The sequence below is a fragment of the Phocoena phocoena genome, chromosome 9 (assembly GCF_963924675.1).
Source record: "Phocoena phocoena chromosome 9, mPhoPho1.1, whole genome shotgun sequence".
Classification (NCBI taxonomy): domain Eukaryota; kingdom Metazoa; phylum Chordata; class Mammalia; order Artiodactyla; family Phocoenidae; genus Phocoena; species Phocoena phocoena.
The window spans coordinates 50,178,648-50,194,408 of NC_089227.1; the positions used below are offsets into that span (position 1 = coordinate 50,178,648).

Genomic DNA, 15,761 nt, shown 5'->3' on the forward strand with positions numbered 1-15,761 from the left:
CGGAGCCTGTGCTCCGCAATGGGAGAGGCCACAATAGTGAGAGGTCCACGTACTGAAAAAAAAAAAAAAAAAAAAAAAAAAGTATTTGTTCATCATTCATTCAACAAATATGTGTTGAGCACTGACTTGGGAAGTACTGAACCAAGGAGTTGAAATTAAGAAAAAAAATCATCTAATGTTATGAAGATGCTAAGGTTGTAGTGGTATGATCATAAGGACCTGAATAACAATTTTCCCTTTCTAGGAAAATGGACTTGGAGGTCAGCGAACCAATAGACTTTAGTTCTGGAGATCATCAGCACCTGGTTCGGAAGGCAGTAGATGACACTACCCAGAGCAAGTCTGCTCGGTCCTACGGAACTTCATCTTCAACTCATGGGCCACAACAAACTCATGGGAATCCACGCTCCAAAGCTGGTGAGTGAGGGGATACCTATGTGGTAGAAATTTCAGCAGAGACCACCACAGAGGACAGCAATCCTTTATCTGGCCCATTCTCAGAGGCAGCTATCCGCAGAGGTGAGAATAAAGAAATGACCTTTTCGGAAGAGAAAAGTTCTCTTAAAATGTTTACACAGGGTGGATTGTAGGATTTAATTTTGCTTTTAGTTTTTTCCCAGTCATGCTTTACCATGAAACATGACATAGGGCTGCAATAACAGATGGTCCCCAAGTTTTCCAGGGCATTCATAAATTCATGAAACACATATTATGGTGAATAACTTGTGGTTTTCTTAGGAAACGTGAATTAGTCATTGAACGTAGAATGTTCTTGCCTACATACAAGATGATACCATGATATTGGCTTAAGTTTTACACAATACTAATTCAGAGCCCTACATATTAATTCTGTATAGGAAATACATTCAGCTGTAACAGAAGTCCGGAAAACTGTGGCTTAAATAAATGAGAATTTTTTTTCTTTCATGAAATATGAAGTTGGAAGGTAGGCAATTCAAGGCAAATGCTTAGGTCCCCGGTGAACACTCTGCCACCTTTATGCCTTCTTAGGACCTGGACGACTTGAAGGTGGACTGTGAGCTTTGGATCTCATTGCTCTCTCCCTGTGGCCCTCACCCTCTACCTTGTGGCTGGAAAGAGGCCTTCTGGAGCTCTTAGTTGGCAGCTGAGGCTGCAATGGCCATTATGACTCCCTGACATGGATGGCAGTTTGTGTTGGTTGTTGGCTTTCTTCTTGTGGCTTGAGCTTCTCATCACATGGGGCTGGGCCCCAAGAAGAGGTAGACCAGATGGACAAGCCCCAGTGTGTAAGCATTTATCAAGTCTCTATTAATCAAGCCAGGGCTAATGTCTCACTGGCCAACACGTCATGTGGTCAAGCCCAGCGTCAATGTGGGAGGGCACTCCACAGGTTTTGCTCAATTTAAATTCTTATTTGTCTTCTTGTAATTGGATTGTAAGTGTTCTTTATGTATTAGATCCCTTTTCAGATACATGATATGCAAATATTTTCTGCCAGTTTGTGGGTTTTCTTTTACTTTCTGAAGGTGTCATTTGAAGCACAAAGCTTTTACTTTTGATGAAATCAATTTATTTGTTTTTTTTCTTTGCTTGTGTTTTAGGTATCATATCTAAAAAAATCATTGCCTAATCCATGCTCACAAAGATTTACACCTATGCTTTCTTCCAAGAATTATATTTCTTAGGTTTATGTCTATGATCCATGTTTAACTAGTTAACTTTTGTGTATGTATGATACGAGAAAGGGGCCCAAATTCATCATTTTATACGTGTATGTCCAATTGTCCCAGCAAAATTTGTTGAAAAGACTCATCTTTCTCCATTGAATTGTTCTAGTATGTTTGTGAGAAATCAATTGACCATATTTGTAGGATTGACCACAAATGTAAGGGACTGTTTTAGGGCTCTCAATTCTTCTTAGTTGATCTATATGTGTGGTCTTATGTGGCTGGACCACATTTAACATCTATTCCCTCACAGTCCTTGATACATACTAGATGTGAATTTAATGTTAAGTAAGTGGATATTTTAATGTAGGCAGCACACATATGTTCTGGTATTTTGATTAAGATAGCTCAGTCCTATTTCTTTGTTGTTACACTTCAAATGCACAGAAACTGCCCAGCAGAAGGACACAGTTGACAATCCTATAAGTCAACTTTAAGCAGCATTCTTTCTTTTTTTTTCTTTTAAAACTGGGATAAGGCCACAAAAAAGTAAATGGTCATCACTGGTGTCATATTCCGAGGGCTCCAGGAAAACCTGTGTAGTCAGCTGGAAGTAAGCAAACAGAGATGCCAACACGCCCTGCACTCTGCTTTGGCACGCCATTGGCTTGGAACTCCTTGGTCATACTTAACAATTCGTCAGGTTATCAAGTTTCTGCACAAGCAGGAGGGAAGGGAGTTGCTAAAGGCAGGGAGGATAGAGAGAAAAGTGGTGGAGAAGCTCTGCAAACTCCCTGCAGCCCAAGTCCCTCTGCAGAGGGGTAAACGCCCTCTCCCCCGGTAGTTCTTAGGGCATCACTGGGCTCCATCTATGCAGGGGTGCTGCTGAATCCCTAATGATGGGTTTGCAACATTCTGAGACTTTCAGGTCACTTTTGGTCCTAAGGAGGATGGGGTGTCCATAATAAGGAATTAAATCCCTGAGTTTGGTCTTTAAAATTTGGGGGCTTTCATGGATAAACCCTCAGATCTTCAATAAAATGCCTCTAACAGTCTGGACTGAGTCTTTTCCGAGAGTTCTGCAAAGCTGTATTGTTGTCACTCTATTGGCCAACTCTAAATTAGCACTCCCTTTCCTATCATCAAAAAAATCAGAGGAAAATTTTCTTTCATTAAGTGTCAAAAATAGGTAATTACATTTATATTTTTACTTTTGAATATTGTGTCATAAAAATAAGGTTTCTGTCTCCTCAGCTTTCATCATAAAAGTGTTCTTCCTCCTGTCAGTTCAGCTGCTGATCACTGGGGCAATCATCAGCCTGTTTCTTTTCTGGTAAGTCTTTATTACTGATGTAAATTAAGTATTAAGCTGCCCATATTAATTCTCACTGAATAGCTCAATTTAATTTTTATCATTAAAAGATTATCTATTTTTCCTTAATCATTCATAGGATATAATATTTCTGTCGCTTTGTTTTTCTGAGGCAACTTCTAGACGAAGGTGTTGGTAGATTTCTGGAGTTTAACTTCCTAAGCTAAGAATTTTCCCTTATTTTGGGCACTATTTTCTTTTTTATTTTCCCCAAGCTATTTCCACAGATAAAATTGGGTAAAGGAAGAAAGGTGAGACTATGGAGGCCTTGGAGGCTGGAGCTCTGTTAAATGCAGAAATTATTTCAGGGACTATGATCCATCACGGCTTAAACCCATCCTTTGAAAATCTATGTTTACAAACAAACATATGAGAATTTGATTACTTTTGCTTTGTGTACATATCAATCTCAGTATTTTTTAAAATTAAAACTTCACTAGGACATTTGCATTTATCCAAATTTCACTTACAACTTAAGACTGTGCTTTTTTGTGAATCTATTTTAAGAAGCAAGATACAGCTTTATGTTTTACTGTTTCCTTTCCCATCTGTCATTGTCAATCATTTAGGGTTTCCCCCCTTTCTTCTCATGAGATTGTTTAACTTCTACTTAAATATTACACTAGTTAGCAAAATAAGCTACTTATTGTGTAAAACTATTATTTTTTTAACCAGGAAGGCTTTAAGAGTTTGGGTGGTCAAGAATCCCTGGTTCACCTACGCACTCTTGTAAGTATTATTGGATTAAATTAAAAGTTTTTTCCACTAGCTATTGATTGATGTCCTTATTAAAAATTAGGTAAAGGTATAACATTCTTTTTTAAAATTAATTAATTAATTTTTGGCTGTGTTGGGTCTTTGTTGCTACACGTGGGCTTTCTGTAGTTGCGGCGAGTTGGGGCTACTCATCATTGTGGTGCGTGGGCTTCTCATTGCGGTGGTTTCTCTTGTTGCAGAGCACGGGCTCTAGGCGCGTAGGTTTCAGTAGTTGTGGCATGCGGGCTCAGTAACTGTGTCTCGCGGGCTGTAGAGCACAGGCTCAGTAGTTGTGGCGCACGGGCTTAGTTGCTCCTCAGCATGTGGGATCTTCCTGGACCGGGGCTTGAACCCATGTCCCTTGCATTGGCAGGTGGATTCTTAACCACTGCACCACCAGGGAAGTCCCAAGGTATAACATTCTTGAAATGACAAAATTATAAAGATGGAAAATAAGCAAATTAGTGGTTGCTGGGAGTTAGGGGTTTGTGTGTGTGTGTGTGTGTGTGTGTGTGTGTGTGTGTGTGTTACCATAATGGGATGGTAGGATATCTTAATGATGAGATAGTTCCACATCTTGATTGTGGTGCTGGTTATATGGATCTGCACATAGATTTGCATCATAGGTCTATGACATAGCATTACGTATATACATGCTGTACCAATGTTACATTACTGGTTTGGGTATTCTACTTTAAATATGTAATAGGGGGGGAAACTGAGCAAAGGTTACACAGAACCTCTGTTCCCTTGCAGTTTCCTGTGAATCTACAAGTATTTCAAAATAAAAAATTTGAAAAAAGAACCCACAAGCTGTGTATGGATGGCAATGAGAAAAGTTAATTTTAAAAGCAAAAAAAAAAAAGAGGTAAAGGTAATAATCTACATTTTTGTTTACTTTATAATACTTATTATCAGATAATACATCTCTATATCTATCTACCTATAATATATCATATGACATATCATATGATATAAGCAAATAACACATGGTTTTAAATTATCCCCAGGCCAGCATTTTTTGTTGTATTTATTATACTTGCTTGCTGTGGGAAGCTCCACTGCCAGGTGCCTGCAAATTACATTCTTCTGGGATTATTTGTAAGCAAACCTCATTAGCATCCGTTGTCGTTCATCTCTGAAATATATTTTCATCACATTATTAAATTCATTCCATTTATTGTGGAAAATATTTCTGTGGAATAATACAGATAGAAATTATTTGTGAGACATTCTCTTGGATGAATTTTGAAGTCATAAACTTACTTATGACCTGGAATCCACACCCTTTTAACAAACTAGAGAATTTGGGGACCCTGGGCTACTCCTCTGTGCCAGCAAACTTGCTTCTGAGAGGCCCACTCCGGAGTCTGGGCTACATTTCAGGAACAGTTAACCTGACTGTCCTCTGTCAGAGACAAAAAACACATTTTGCTGTGGAGAGTGAGTTCACAAATTGTGTGCAAGAAATGTAATTTTCCTTATTTTTGTAAAATTTATTTTATTTCTATTTCAATGTGTCCTGACTCTATTGCAATTGAGGTTTCTGTTTATTAATGTTTATACCAGTCAGGCCAAACCTCTTGCCTCCTGGAAGCAGTGGACTCTCTGAAACTCACTGACAGTAGTATTTGCTCCTCTTAGGAAAACCCAGAACAGAATCGCAGTATGATTTAGTGTTCTGGAAAGAAAGTCAGATTCTTTGCGATTGCTCCCATGAACTGCTGACCACCCTTCCCTGTGAAGATTTACTTACCAATTCACTTGTTCCTCACCTGGTTCCATATCAGAGTTGAGATAGCTTATAAAATATGCAAAATAGGCCTTCCCTGGTGGCGCAGTGGTTGAGAGTCCACCTACCGATGCAGGGGACACGGGTTTGTGCCCCAGTCCGGGAAGATCCCACATGCCGAGGAGCGGCTGGGCCCGTGAGCCATGGCCGCTGAGCCTGCGCGTCCGGAGCCTGTGCTCCGCAACGTGAGAGGCCACAACAGTGAGAGGCCCGCGTACTGCAAAAATAAATAAATAAATATATGCAAAATATAAGAAGATAAGATAAATTGGTGGGGAAATCTGATGGAAGGAAAATAAAGCCAGAGGTGAGATTCGTGCGCAAAATGCATAGTTCCACGCATTTGAGTGTGATGAGCCTAGATTTGGATCTGCGCCTCCTGGTGGTCAACGTGAGCAAGGACACACGGCCAAGGATGAGGTTCTCTGTGGGTACCACACAGCGTCCAGTGTGAATTATGTGTCGGGGAAGAACAGTTTCCTCATGACGCTGGAGAAGACTGTCTCTTTGATACCCACATTTGGGCATTTCTTCAGCTGACGGAGCATTGAGGGGCCTTTCTTAGTTGGTGTGGATACACTGCTCATTGTCCAGGTGAGCAAGTAGAGTCTCCCAGTTCCTGCACTTAACAGCAGAGACCACACTCAGAAGGGGTGGGAGTTAAAAGCCAGACATAGAAAGACACTGGGAATCCTGGGGAAGAGACGATGGGACGGGGAGAGGTATTTTTCCAGAAATTTTTGGATGTTTTCTTTTCACTTTTTCAATAGTTCTAATGTTTATTTCAAGAAGAGATCAGGGCTTCCCTGGTGGCGCAGTGGTTGAGAGTCCGCCTGCCAATGCAGGGGTCATGGGTTCGTGCCCCGGTCCAGGAAGATCCCACATGCTGCGGAGCGGCTGTGCCTGTGGGCCATGGCCGCTGAGCCTGCGCGTCCGGAGCCTGTTGCTCCGCAGCAGGAGAGGCCACAGCAGTGAGAGACCCGCGTACCACAAAACAAACAAACAAAAAAAAAAAAAAAAAAAAAGAAGAGATCAAAGTTATTGATCTCAAAGGAAGCTCTCATTGCCAAGGTTTTGCTATTTATTTTATTTCTAAGCTGGTAACAGCCTAAGAGAAGAAATATTATAAAAGGGAAGGTTGAAAGCAAGCACATTGTTAAAATATCATGTGTACGTCGAATAGGTGCACTTAAAAAAAAACCTGTAAGGTCAATAAAGACAGCTTACTTTGGTCCGTTGAACAAAGTAGAGAATCAGGCTTACCCACTGGGTTTGGGAGATCCAGAGAGGCAATCCGGGACTCCCGGGACTCCGGTTCTTTTCCAGTCTCCAATCCTGGACGTCATTAGCCAGCTGACGAAGTTCAAAGCCTCCCAGGCAGTCCTAGCACTGAGGATAGGATGTGTCCTCACATTTACTCCCAGAGACTAGAAGGTTCTTTCCTGGCTCTTGCCATGGACCAGCTAGTCTCTGGATCTGTCTCTGATGGAGCATCCTACCAGCTGGGGAATGTCCTCAGGCCCTGCAGCCGCTGCTGACTGTAGTTCTCACTGGCCTGCTGGCTGTCCTGGAGCCTGACTGTGGGCCTGGGCACATCCTCATAGCCTTTTTGGTCTCATCCTCCAGCTTGACTGCCTTCTGGCTCTCATCCCCTCCCTCTCTCTCTCACTGCCCCATCCCTGGCTCCATTTGGACCATGGGAACCCTCCAGCCCCCATAGAGCCCCCATACAGACCCAATGCAGCCCCAGTGCAGCCCTCTTCAGAGCCCTGGATTAGCACCTACCAGTGCAGCTCTATGCTTTGTAGGTGTGTCCTCCAGCTCATCTCCTGGTACTGAGGTCTCAATCCTCATTCCACGTCTGAGGTTTGAAGTATTTTATTCTCATCCAAGCACTATGGGAAAGGTCAGTACGGAAAACTTTGGTGGAGCGTCAGTAGAAATAGCATATCCTGCTCTGATAAAATGTTAAGATTCTTTGTGGATGGCCCTATTTGATTAATGACAATATGGTCTACAGATAAAGCTTTTACCTTGGTTTCCACATTCCTAATTAATACATATTTAAGTCACTGAATATGTTGAAAGTTACTATTGTGTTCTAAGAAATATTTACACATGAAATAATTTTTTCTGTCAGTCTTGGGGAGAACGATAAGGAAATGTTTGTTTCCGTTATTTATTTCCCATATTCATAGCCTGTAGCTTTGTGCGCTGGGATCATACATATTCCCAATAGCTCACTAGACCCTGCCAGAATGCACAAACCTCAAACCATCTCTTCTGGATTTTGGCCTTGGGATTCAGGCTTCTGATTTACTGTGATTTTTGTTTCTAGACAATACTTCAAGGTCTGCTGCTAGGAACCGTGTCAGTCTAAGTCTTTGATACACATTTGTGTGTGTGTGTGTGCTTTTCTTTGAACGTTATGTGAACAATAATCACAGTCTCTGGTTTTAGTTTCTATAATGCCGAGGAAGTGTTATGGGCAACGGCAGGAACCGCTCTAGTGACCATATCACTCACTTTATTTGCTCTTCAAACAAAAGTACGTATTATTGAAGCAGATGTCTGTCATAAGGGAGTGTGTGAATATGTTTCTTTGCCCCTCCTGACCCATTCTGCTCCCTCTTCCCTCGGGCTCTCGGCTTTCTGTGGGCCTCACCTCCATGGAGTCCTTGCCTTCAGGCTTCTGGCTTTCCTAGTAACCATGTTTAAAAAGTAAAAGGAGACAGGTAAAATTAGTTTTAATAATATATTTCATTTAACCCAGTATAGGTGAAGTGTTATCATTTCGACATGTAATCAGTATAGCAAAAATATTAATGAGATACCTTACATTCTTTATTTCGAAATTCAAACCCAGTGTGTATTTTATACTTGCAGCAATCTCAGTTTGAACTAACTCTATTTCCAGTGCTCAGTGGCCAAGTGTATTGAAAGCACAGCTCTAGACAAACTTTCTTAGCAGGCATCAGAGTCACCCGGAGAGCGTGTGAAACACAGAATTCACTCCTCCTGGAGTTGCTGCTTCACAATGTCTGGCATGGGGGCCGATAATTTACATTTCCCAGGCGTTGCTGATGCTTCCTGCCTGAGAACCAGACTCGGTGACCTGGTAGATTATTCTCTTGGTGTGGTAAGGGTAGGGAGTGAAATAGGAAAAATAGAGGAATTAGGAAAACACTCTTGCAAGAAAATACCTTGGATTCTTTTGCTTCCTAATCCATTCTTTTTTCAGTCCAGAAGATGAATATTCCTCTTTCTTTAAAAAAATTCTAATCTTCCCTAGGCTGACTTGGTTACTGACTTATAGAAGCAAAACCAAAAAGCATATTAATAAATTTTAAGATTACAAAAGAATAATTAATAGTAATTTTTGAAAGCTTAGTATGTGTATTTTTATTGAAATATATACATATAAATGTGAAAAAGGTACCCAGTTAACATCTTTGTCTATTTAATTCCATTAATATAGTCTATGCATATGCTTTTAAAAATATGAATGATTATGATCATACTATACTTACAAATTTACATCCTGCTTATTTAGTACATTTTTTATTAGGGAAAATTTTATATAGATACAAAGATAGACTAGTTTAATAAACTCCCATGTGCCCATTACCTAGTTTCAAAAATTATCAATGGGCTTCCCTGGTGGCGCAGTGGTTGGGAATCTGCCTGCTAATGCAGGGGACATGGGTTCGAACCCTGGTCTGGGAGGATCCCACATGTCGCGGAGCAACTGGGCCCGTGAGCCACGACTACTGAGCCTGTGCATCTGGAGCCTGTGCTCCTCAACAAGAGAGGCCGCGATAGTGAGAGGCCCACGCACCGCGATGAAGAGTGGCCCCCGCTTGCCACACTGGAGAAAGCCCTTGCACAGAAACGAAGACCCAACACAGCAAAAATAAATAAATAAATAAATAAATCTGTTCTTTAAAAAAAAAAAAAAAAATTATCAATTTGTGGCTCCTGTTATTTCATCCATATCCTACCCTTTTCTCCCTCCTGAAGAAATACAACACTTTTTATGTAGCATTTTTCAGTGCTTAGGGGCTAATGGATTTCCATGGTTCTTGGGATTAGCCAGGGGAAATGATTAGCAAATGGGCCAGTTTCTGTCTAGCGGGTACACGATGCATCTCTAAACACCTTGAAATTGCTTATGGATGATAATTTAATTGGTTTTGTGTTGTTTCCTCAGTGCGATTTCACCTTGCTAAATGGAATGCTGTTTGTTTTACTCTTCGTACTTATTATCTATGGAATTCTCTTAATCTTAATACGATCATATGTAAGTGGGATCTCCTTTGTAAACCTCAGAGAATTGTTAGAAAATAGGGTGAAGTGCTGGTTGTGTTGTTGGTCTGGATCCTCTGAGAAGCAGACACCAGATGGGTGAAACTTGCAAGGACTGTGATAGGAGAAATGTCTGTGGGAGAAAAGTGTGGCGGCAACGAAGGCTGGAAAAGCTGTCAGACCACGACAGCATATGTGACCCCAGGTTCAGGAGAGGGAAGGAAGGTGGGAGCACTCTGGATGTGGTGCCATCAGGGGCTCCTGGAGCTAATGTGGACCATTACAGCAGTCTGGGGTCTCCCAGGAAGGTCCTGCTGCCCCCACCTGAGATGGTGAAGCGTGACCCAGGAGCAAACTACAGTGGGTTGCACCACACAGCCACCGGACCCTGGTCAGTTACATGCCCCTCCCCGTAGCTGGAGGTCTGTGAGACCACCTGCTGCACCAGTTGTGGTAGGGGACCACTGACAGGAGGTCTGGGCATGAAGACTGAGCTGCGACCCTAGGCGACAGCTGCCTTCCCCTGAGAGGATCTTGGGGTGAACGACTGACAGACCCTTGTTCTAAGCATGTCCAACCTTGCTGGACTCTGGCAATTTTGAATCCTTCAGACTCCAGTTGTCAGCTGTTTTCTTACACCTAACTCAGTCCGGAAACACTGTGCCTCCCTCTCTGTGTCACTGACTCCAGATTTCTCTCCCCAAGAACCTTCCCTGGTTAGCAGAGTGCTCCCCATGCCTCTAGGACTAGCTTTCTCCTCCTAAAGAGTGAACGCCATTATGCTTCTCAGATGTTATACACCACTTCCTTTTGCTCTTCTACAGCCAAACCCTTTGGCATTTAGGCCAATTTGTCATATATTCTGATCAGGGCTGTTCCGGTTGCAAGGAACACATACCCCTCAGACTAGGTCAAGGCAAAGACTCAGAGACTCTCATGGAGCTCCTAGGTGGGAAGAAGAGCCAGAATTCACGGAAAAGGAAACCCCACCTCCCTTTCTTAAACTGAGGTGATTGGCTATCTCTGTAGTAATATCTCCAGCACTAGCTAATGATAGAACTGCTGCCTGGATTCCTCTATCCTGAGAATTGATTTCTAACTGGCCTAGAGCATCTGTTTGATCCTGGTCACAGGTAAGAGGCTCTTGGTCGGTCAAGAGATTCACTGCTATTGGAGTGTTATCATCCACCTCTTGTCAATCAGCTCTAGCAAGGCTGTGTGAGGGTCACTATGTTCTCTGAGCTGAGGGGAGGGCACATTCTCTTGAAGAACTATGTGGATGGGGCTTGCTGAATGGAATTGAGTGGATGCTGTTGACTATGTTCAAGAAAAGATTCTCTCCACATCTTTGACTTTCTTAATATCTTATCTAACAGCAGTGACCTAAGTGATCCCCTGAGTTGTTCCAAGTCTTACTCTTAATATACAGTTGTTTCCTTTCTTTTTGCAGTGGTTGCATCTATTGTATGCTGGACTTGGTACTGTGATCTTCTCACTCATAAGTGCATTTCTCCCTTTCTTTGACAAAGAGTATGGTATGTGCATTGATGGGGCCCTAAGCCCTCTGCTAGGCCTGGAGTCAAGTGGAGTCAGTAATTTACTGGAAAGCTCCCCAGGTCACTTGCTCCTTCCTCTGTCTTCTTGTCCTCCTCCTCCTCCTTTTTATTTTTTATAAAGACAATTCTTTTTAGAGCAGTTTTAGGTTCTTAGTAAAACCAAAAGAAGAGTACAGAGATTTCCCATATACTCCAGCCTCCACACATGCATGGCCTTCCCCATTATCAATATCCCCCACCAAAGTGGTACATTTATTACAATTCATGAACCTACATTGACATATCATAATCACCCAAAGTCCGTAGTCTACATTAAGGCTCACTCTTGGTGTTGTACATTCTATGGGTTTGGACAAATGTATAATGATATGTATCCATCATTGTAATATCATACAGAATATTTTCACTGCTCAAAAAATCCTCTTTGTTCTACCAGTTGATCCCTCTCCATCCCCAACCCCTGGCAACCACTAATTTTCTTACTGTTTCCAAGTTTTGCCTTTTCCAGAATGTCATAGAGTAGGAATCATACAATATTAAGCCTTTTCAAATTGGCTTCTTTTACTTAGTCTTTGCACTTAAGATTCCTCCATGTCTTTTCATGGCTTGGTAGGTCATTTCTTTTTAGTGTTGAATAATATTCCACCATCTTGATGTACCACAGTTAATTTATTCATTCACCTACTGAGGTGAATCTTGTTTGCTCTCAAGTTTTGGCAACTATGACTAAATCTGCTATAAACATCCTTGTGCAGGTTTTTGGGTAGATACCAAGGAGCATGTTCACTGGATCATACAGTAAGAGTATGTTTAGTTTTGTAAGACTGTATTCCAAAGTGGTTGTAATACTGTGTATTCTCACTAGCAGTGTATGAGAGTTCCTGTTACTCCATGTCCTCACCAGCATTTGGTATTGTCAGTGTTCCAGAATTTGGCCATTCTAATAGGTGTATAGTGGTATCTTATTGTAATTTTTTTTTTTTTTTTTTGTGGTGCGCGGGCCTCTCACCGTTGTGGCCTCTCACGTTGAGGAGCACAGGCTCCGGACGCACAGGCTCAGTGGCCACGGCTCACGGGCCCAGCCGCTCCGTGGCATGTGGGATCTTCCTGGACTGGGGCACGAACTCGTGTCCCCTGCATCGGCAGGCGGACTCTCAACCACTGTGCCACCAGGGAAGCCCTTATTGTAATTTTAATTTGCATTTCCCTGATGATATATGATGTAGAGCATCTTTTCATATGCTTACTTGCCATTTGTATATCTTCTTTGGTGAAGTGTCTGTTAAGTTCTTGGGCCCATTTTGTAATCAAGTTGTTTGTTTTCTTATTGTTGAGTTTTAAGAGTTCTTTGTATATTTAGGAGAACTGTCCTTTATCAGATATTTCTTTTGTAAATATTTTCTCCCAGTCTGTGGCTTGTATTATCATTATCTTCACATTGTCTTTCACAGAGCAGACATTTTTAATTTTAATGAAGTCTAGTTTATCCACTATTTCTTTCATGGATCATACTTTTGGTGTCATATCTAAAAAAATCATCACCATACCCAAGGTCATCTAGGTTTTCTCCTATGTTATCTTCTAGGAGTTTTATGTTTTACATTTAAGTCTATGATTCATTATGAGTTATTTTGTGAAAGGTGTAAGATCTGTGTCTAGATTCATTTTTTTGGCATGTGGATGTCCAGTTGTTTCAGCACCATTTGTTGAAGACACTATGTTTACTCTGTTGTATTGCCTTTGCTCTTTATTCTGTCCTGTTGATCTATTTGTTTAGTCTTTTCACCAATACCACACTATCATCTTGATTACTGTAGCTTTATAGTAAATCTTGTCGTCTGGTAGCATCAGTCCTCCAACTTTGTTCTTTTCCTTCAATATTGTATTGGCTATTCTGGGTCTTTTGTCTCTCCATATGGTTTGTCAATATCCACAAAATAACTTGCTGGGATTTTGATTGGGATTGTGTTGAATCTATAGATCAAGTTGGGAAGAACTGATATTTTGGAAATATTGAGTCTTCCTATCCACGAACATGGAATGTCTCTCCATTTATTTAGTTCTTCCTTGATCTCATTCATCAGAGATTTATAGTTTTCCTCATATAGTTCTTGTACATATTTTGTTAGACTTATAAGTTTTTTGGATGCTAATGTAAATGGTATTGTGTTTTTAATTTCCAATTTCACTTATACATTGCTGCATATAGGAAAGTAATTGACCGTTGTATAGTAACTTTGCATCCTACAACCTTGTGATAATTGCTTATTGAACCCTCAGTTGCTCCTGGGGCTTCTAATCCTGACCAGGGCTTCCCTGTGGGCTGTCTGTCTCTTGCATGGTGTCCTGAGTCCTCTTCCCCTGGGGTTGGGGGGAAGACAGCTGGATCCCATCTCACCTTACTCTCCCACTTTCCTGTCTGCCTTCAAACATATAACCTCACCTGAGAGGTGCACTCCTAACCGCCAATACATGAAATGATTAGGAGTCATTATCTCTCTTGTAAGAAGAAATAAGATAAAGTCACAGGTTCTTGGAGGGGAGGAAGAAAGAAAAGCACTTTTCCACAGAAGGACTCCAGGGTGACAGATGGAGGCTAAGAGCAAGGCTGGAAGCTCAGCTGCTGGAGGCCTTTTTTAAAGGATGACCAACTGTCCTCATTTCCCTGGGACTGAGGGGTTTCTGAAGACACACAAAAGTCCTGGGCAAACTGGAATGGTTGGTCATTCTAGCTTTTTCTGCCACAGAGTTACTGGAATCAGACATAGGGAGAGGGAGGATAAGTGGGAAGGGACTTAGTGGTCCAGGTGAAGCAGCCGCTTTGGCAACCCCCAGACTTGGGTTTGACTCTCTTCTCTGCCACCTGCTACAGTGTGATCTTCCCTTCTTGGAGGCTCTGTTAACCTCACCTGCCTCAACTGGGTCATTCCCATATTACATGAGATGACATCTATCATGAACTGATACGAGGCTACCCAGAAGGTGCCCCATTCTTTTCCTCCTGTTTCTTTCCTCCCTTCCTCCTCATTCTTAGAAGGCTGAGTGGGAACCAGGACACAGGGAGAGCTGATGCCTGAATTACTTGGGACAGGTTTCCCTGTAGTGGATGTTGTTCTAAAATGGATTATTTTAAAGAATCTTTAAAACCCCAAGAATTCTTTGTAATGCCAGGGTTGACCTGTCTGATGCGGCTCTGCCTCACAGCACTAGACTCTTAGTCTACAGGTTGGATATAAAGACCTGAGGAGCAGCTTGTTTTCTTTTCCTCCTTCTAATGCACTTGTGCTGCCCACATCTGCTCACTTTGCAACAAACACAAGGGTGAGAGGGCTCTCTGACTTTTTTTCTTGATGCTTTAGAAGCTCATAATTTTACCTACCGCAGCTGAGCTAAAACATTTAATTGGGGTTTATTTAACCATATATGAGTCTTCTCATTCTATTTTTTTTTTTTTTTTTTTTTTTTTTGTCGTATGCGGGCCTCTCACTGCTGTGGCCTCTCCTGCTGTGGAGCACAGGCTCCTGACGCGCAGGCTCAGCGGCCATGACTCACAGGCCCAGCCGCTCCGCGGCATGTGGGATCCTCCCGGACTGGGGCACGAACCCGTGTCCCCTGCATCGGCAGGCGGACTCTCAACCACTGCGCCACCAGGGAAGCCCCTTCTCATTCTATTTTGAAATACTGACATCGTCACAAAGCCATCTCCAATGTCAAGTTTTGAAAAATGCTATCACCCAAAGGAAAGTTCAGAATTATTGCTGTGGGTGAATCTAAATGTTGGGGAGCCATCTTTATTTTCATTCTTTTTTTCAGTGAGAACGTGTGGGAAAATCACAAACACAGGGCATTTTGTAGTTTTTCTCTGTGTCCAATCTGCCCACCTGGTCTACATCATTGGCTAAAGGCACAGAGCTTTCTGGACTTGGAAGGAAAGGAAAGTAAGGCTCACACATTTGGTCCCACTGGCTTCAGGAGAATGAAACACTTGCTTTAATAGATAAAGCATAAACTTGGGGACATCATGAATGATTGAGGCTGTAAGAATAATATCTATAGCCACAAATTTACTCTCTGTGATATATTTACTGATGGGAAATAATTTTTCCAGATAATTTTAGGATACTTACTTGATAGAAATGTACAATTTAAGTAGCTAATTCTTCTTTCTTTTCTTTAAGTACTTGGTGATGGATGTACAGCTGATGGTGGGAGGGCGCCATCATCATTCTGACCTGGACCCTGAAGAGTATGTTTTTGCTGCCCTGAACATCTACATGGACATAATCAACCTTTTCCTTTTTATTTTGCAACTGATTGGACTGGGACGGTAG

At 41.9% G+C, this 15,761-nt stretch overlaps 1 pseudogene; it reads left to right on the forward strand.

The window, feature by feature from the left end:
* The first annotated feature begins 248 nt into the window (after window positions 1–248).
* Window positions 249–15,761, forward strand: LOC136128584 (protein lifeguard 2-like; annotated as a pseudogene).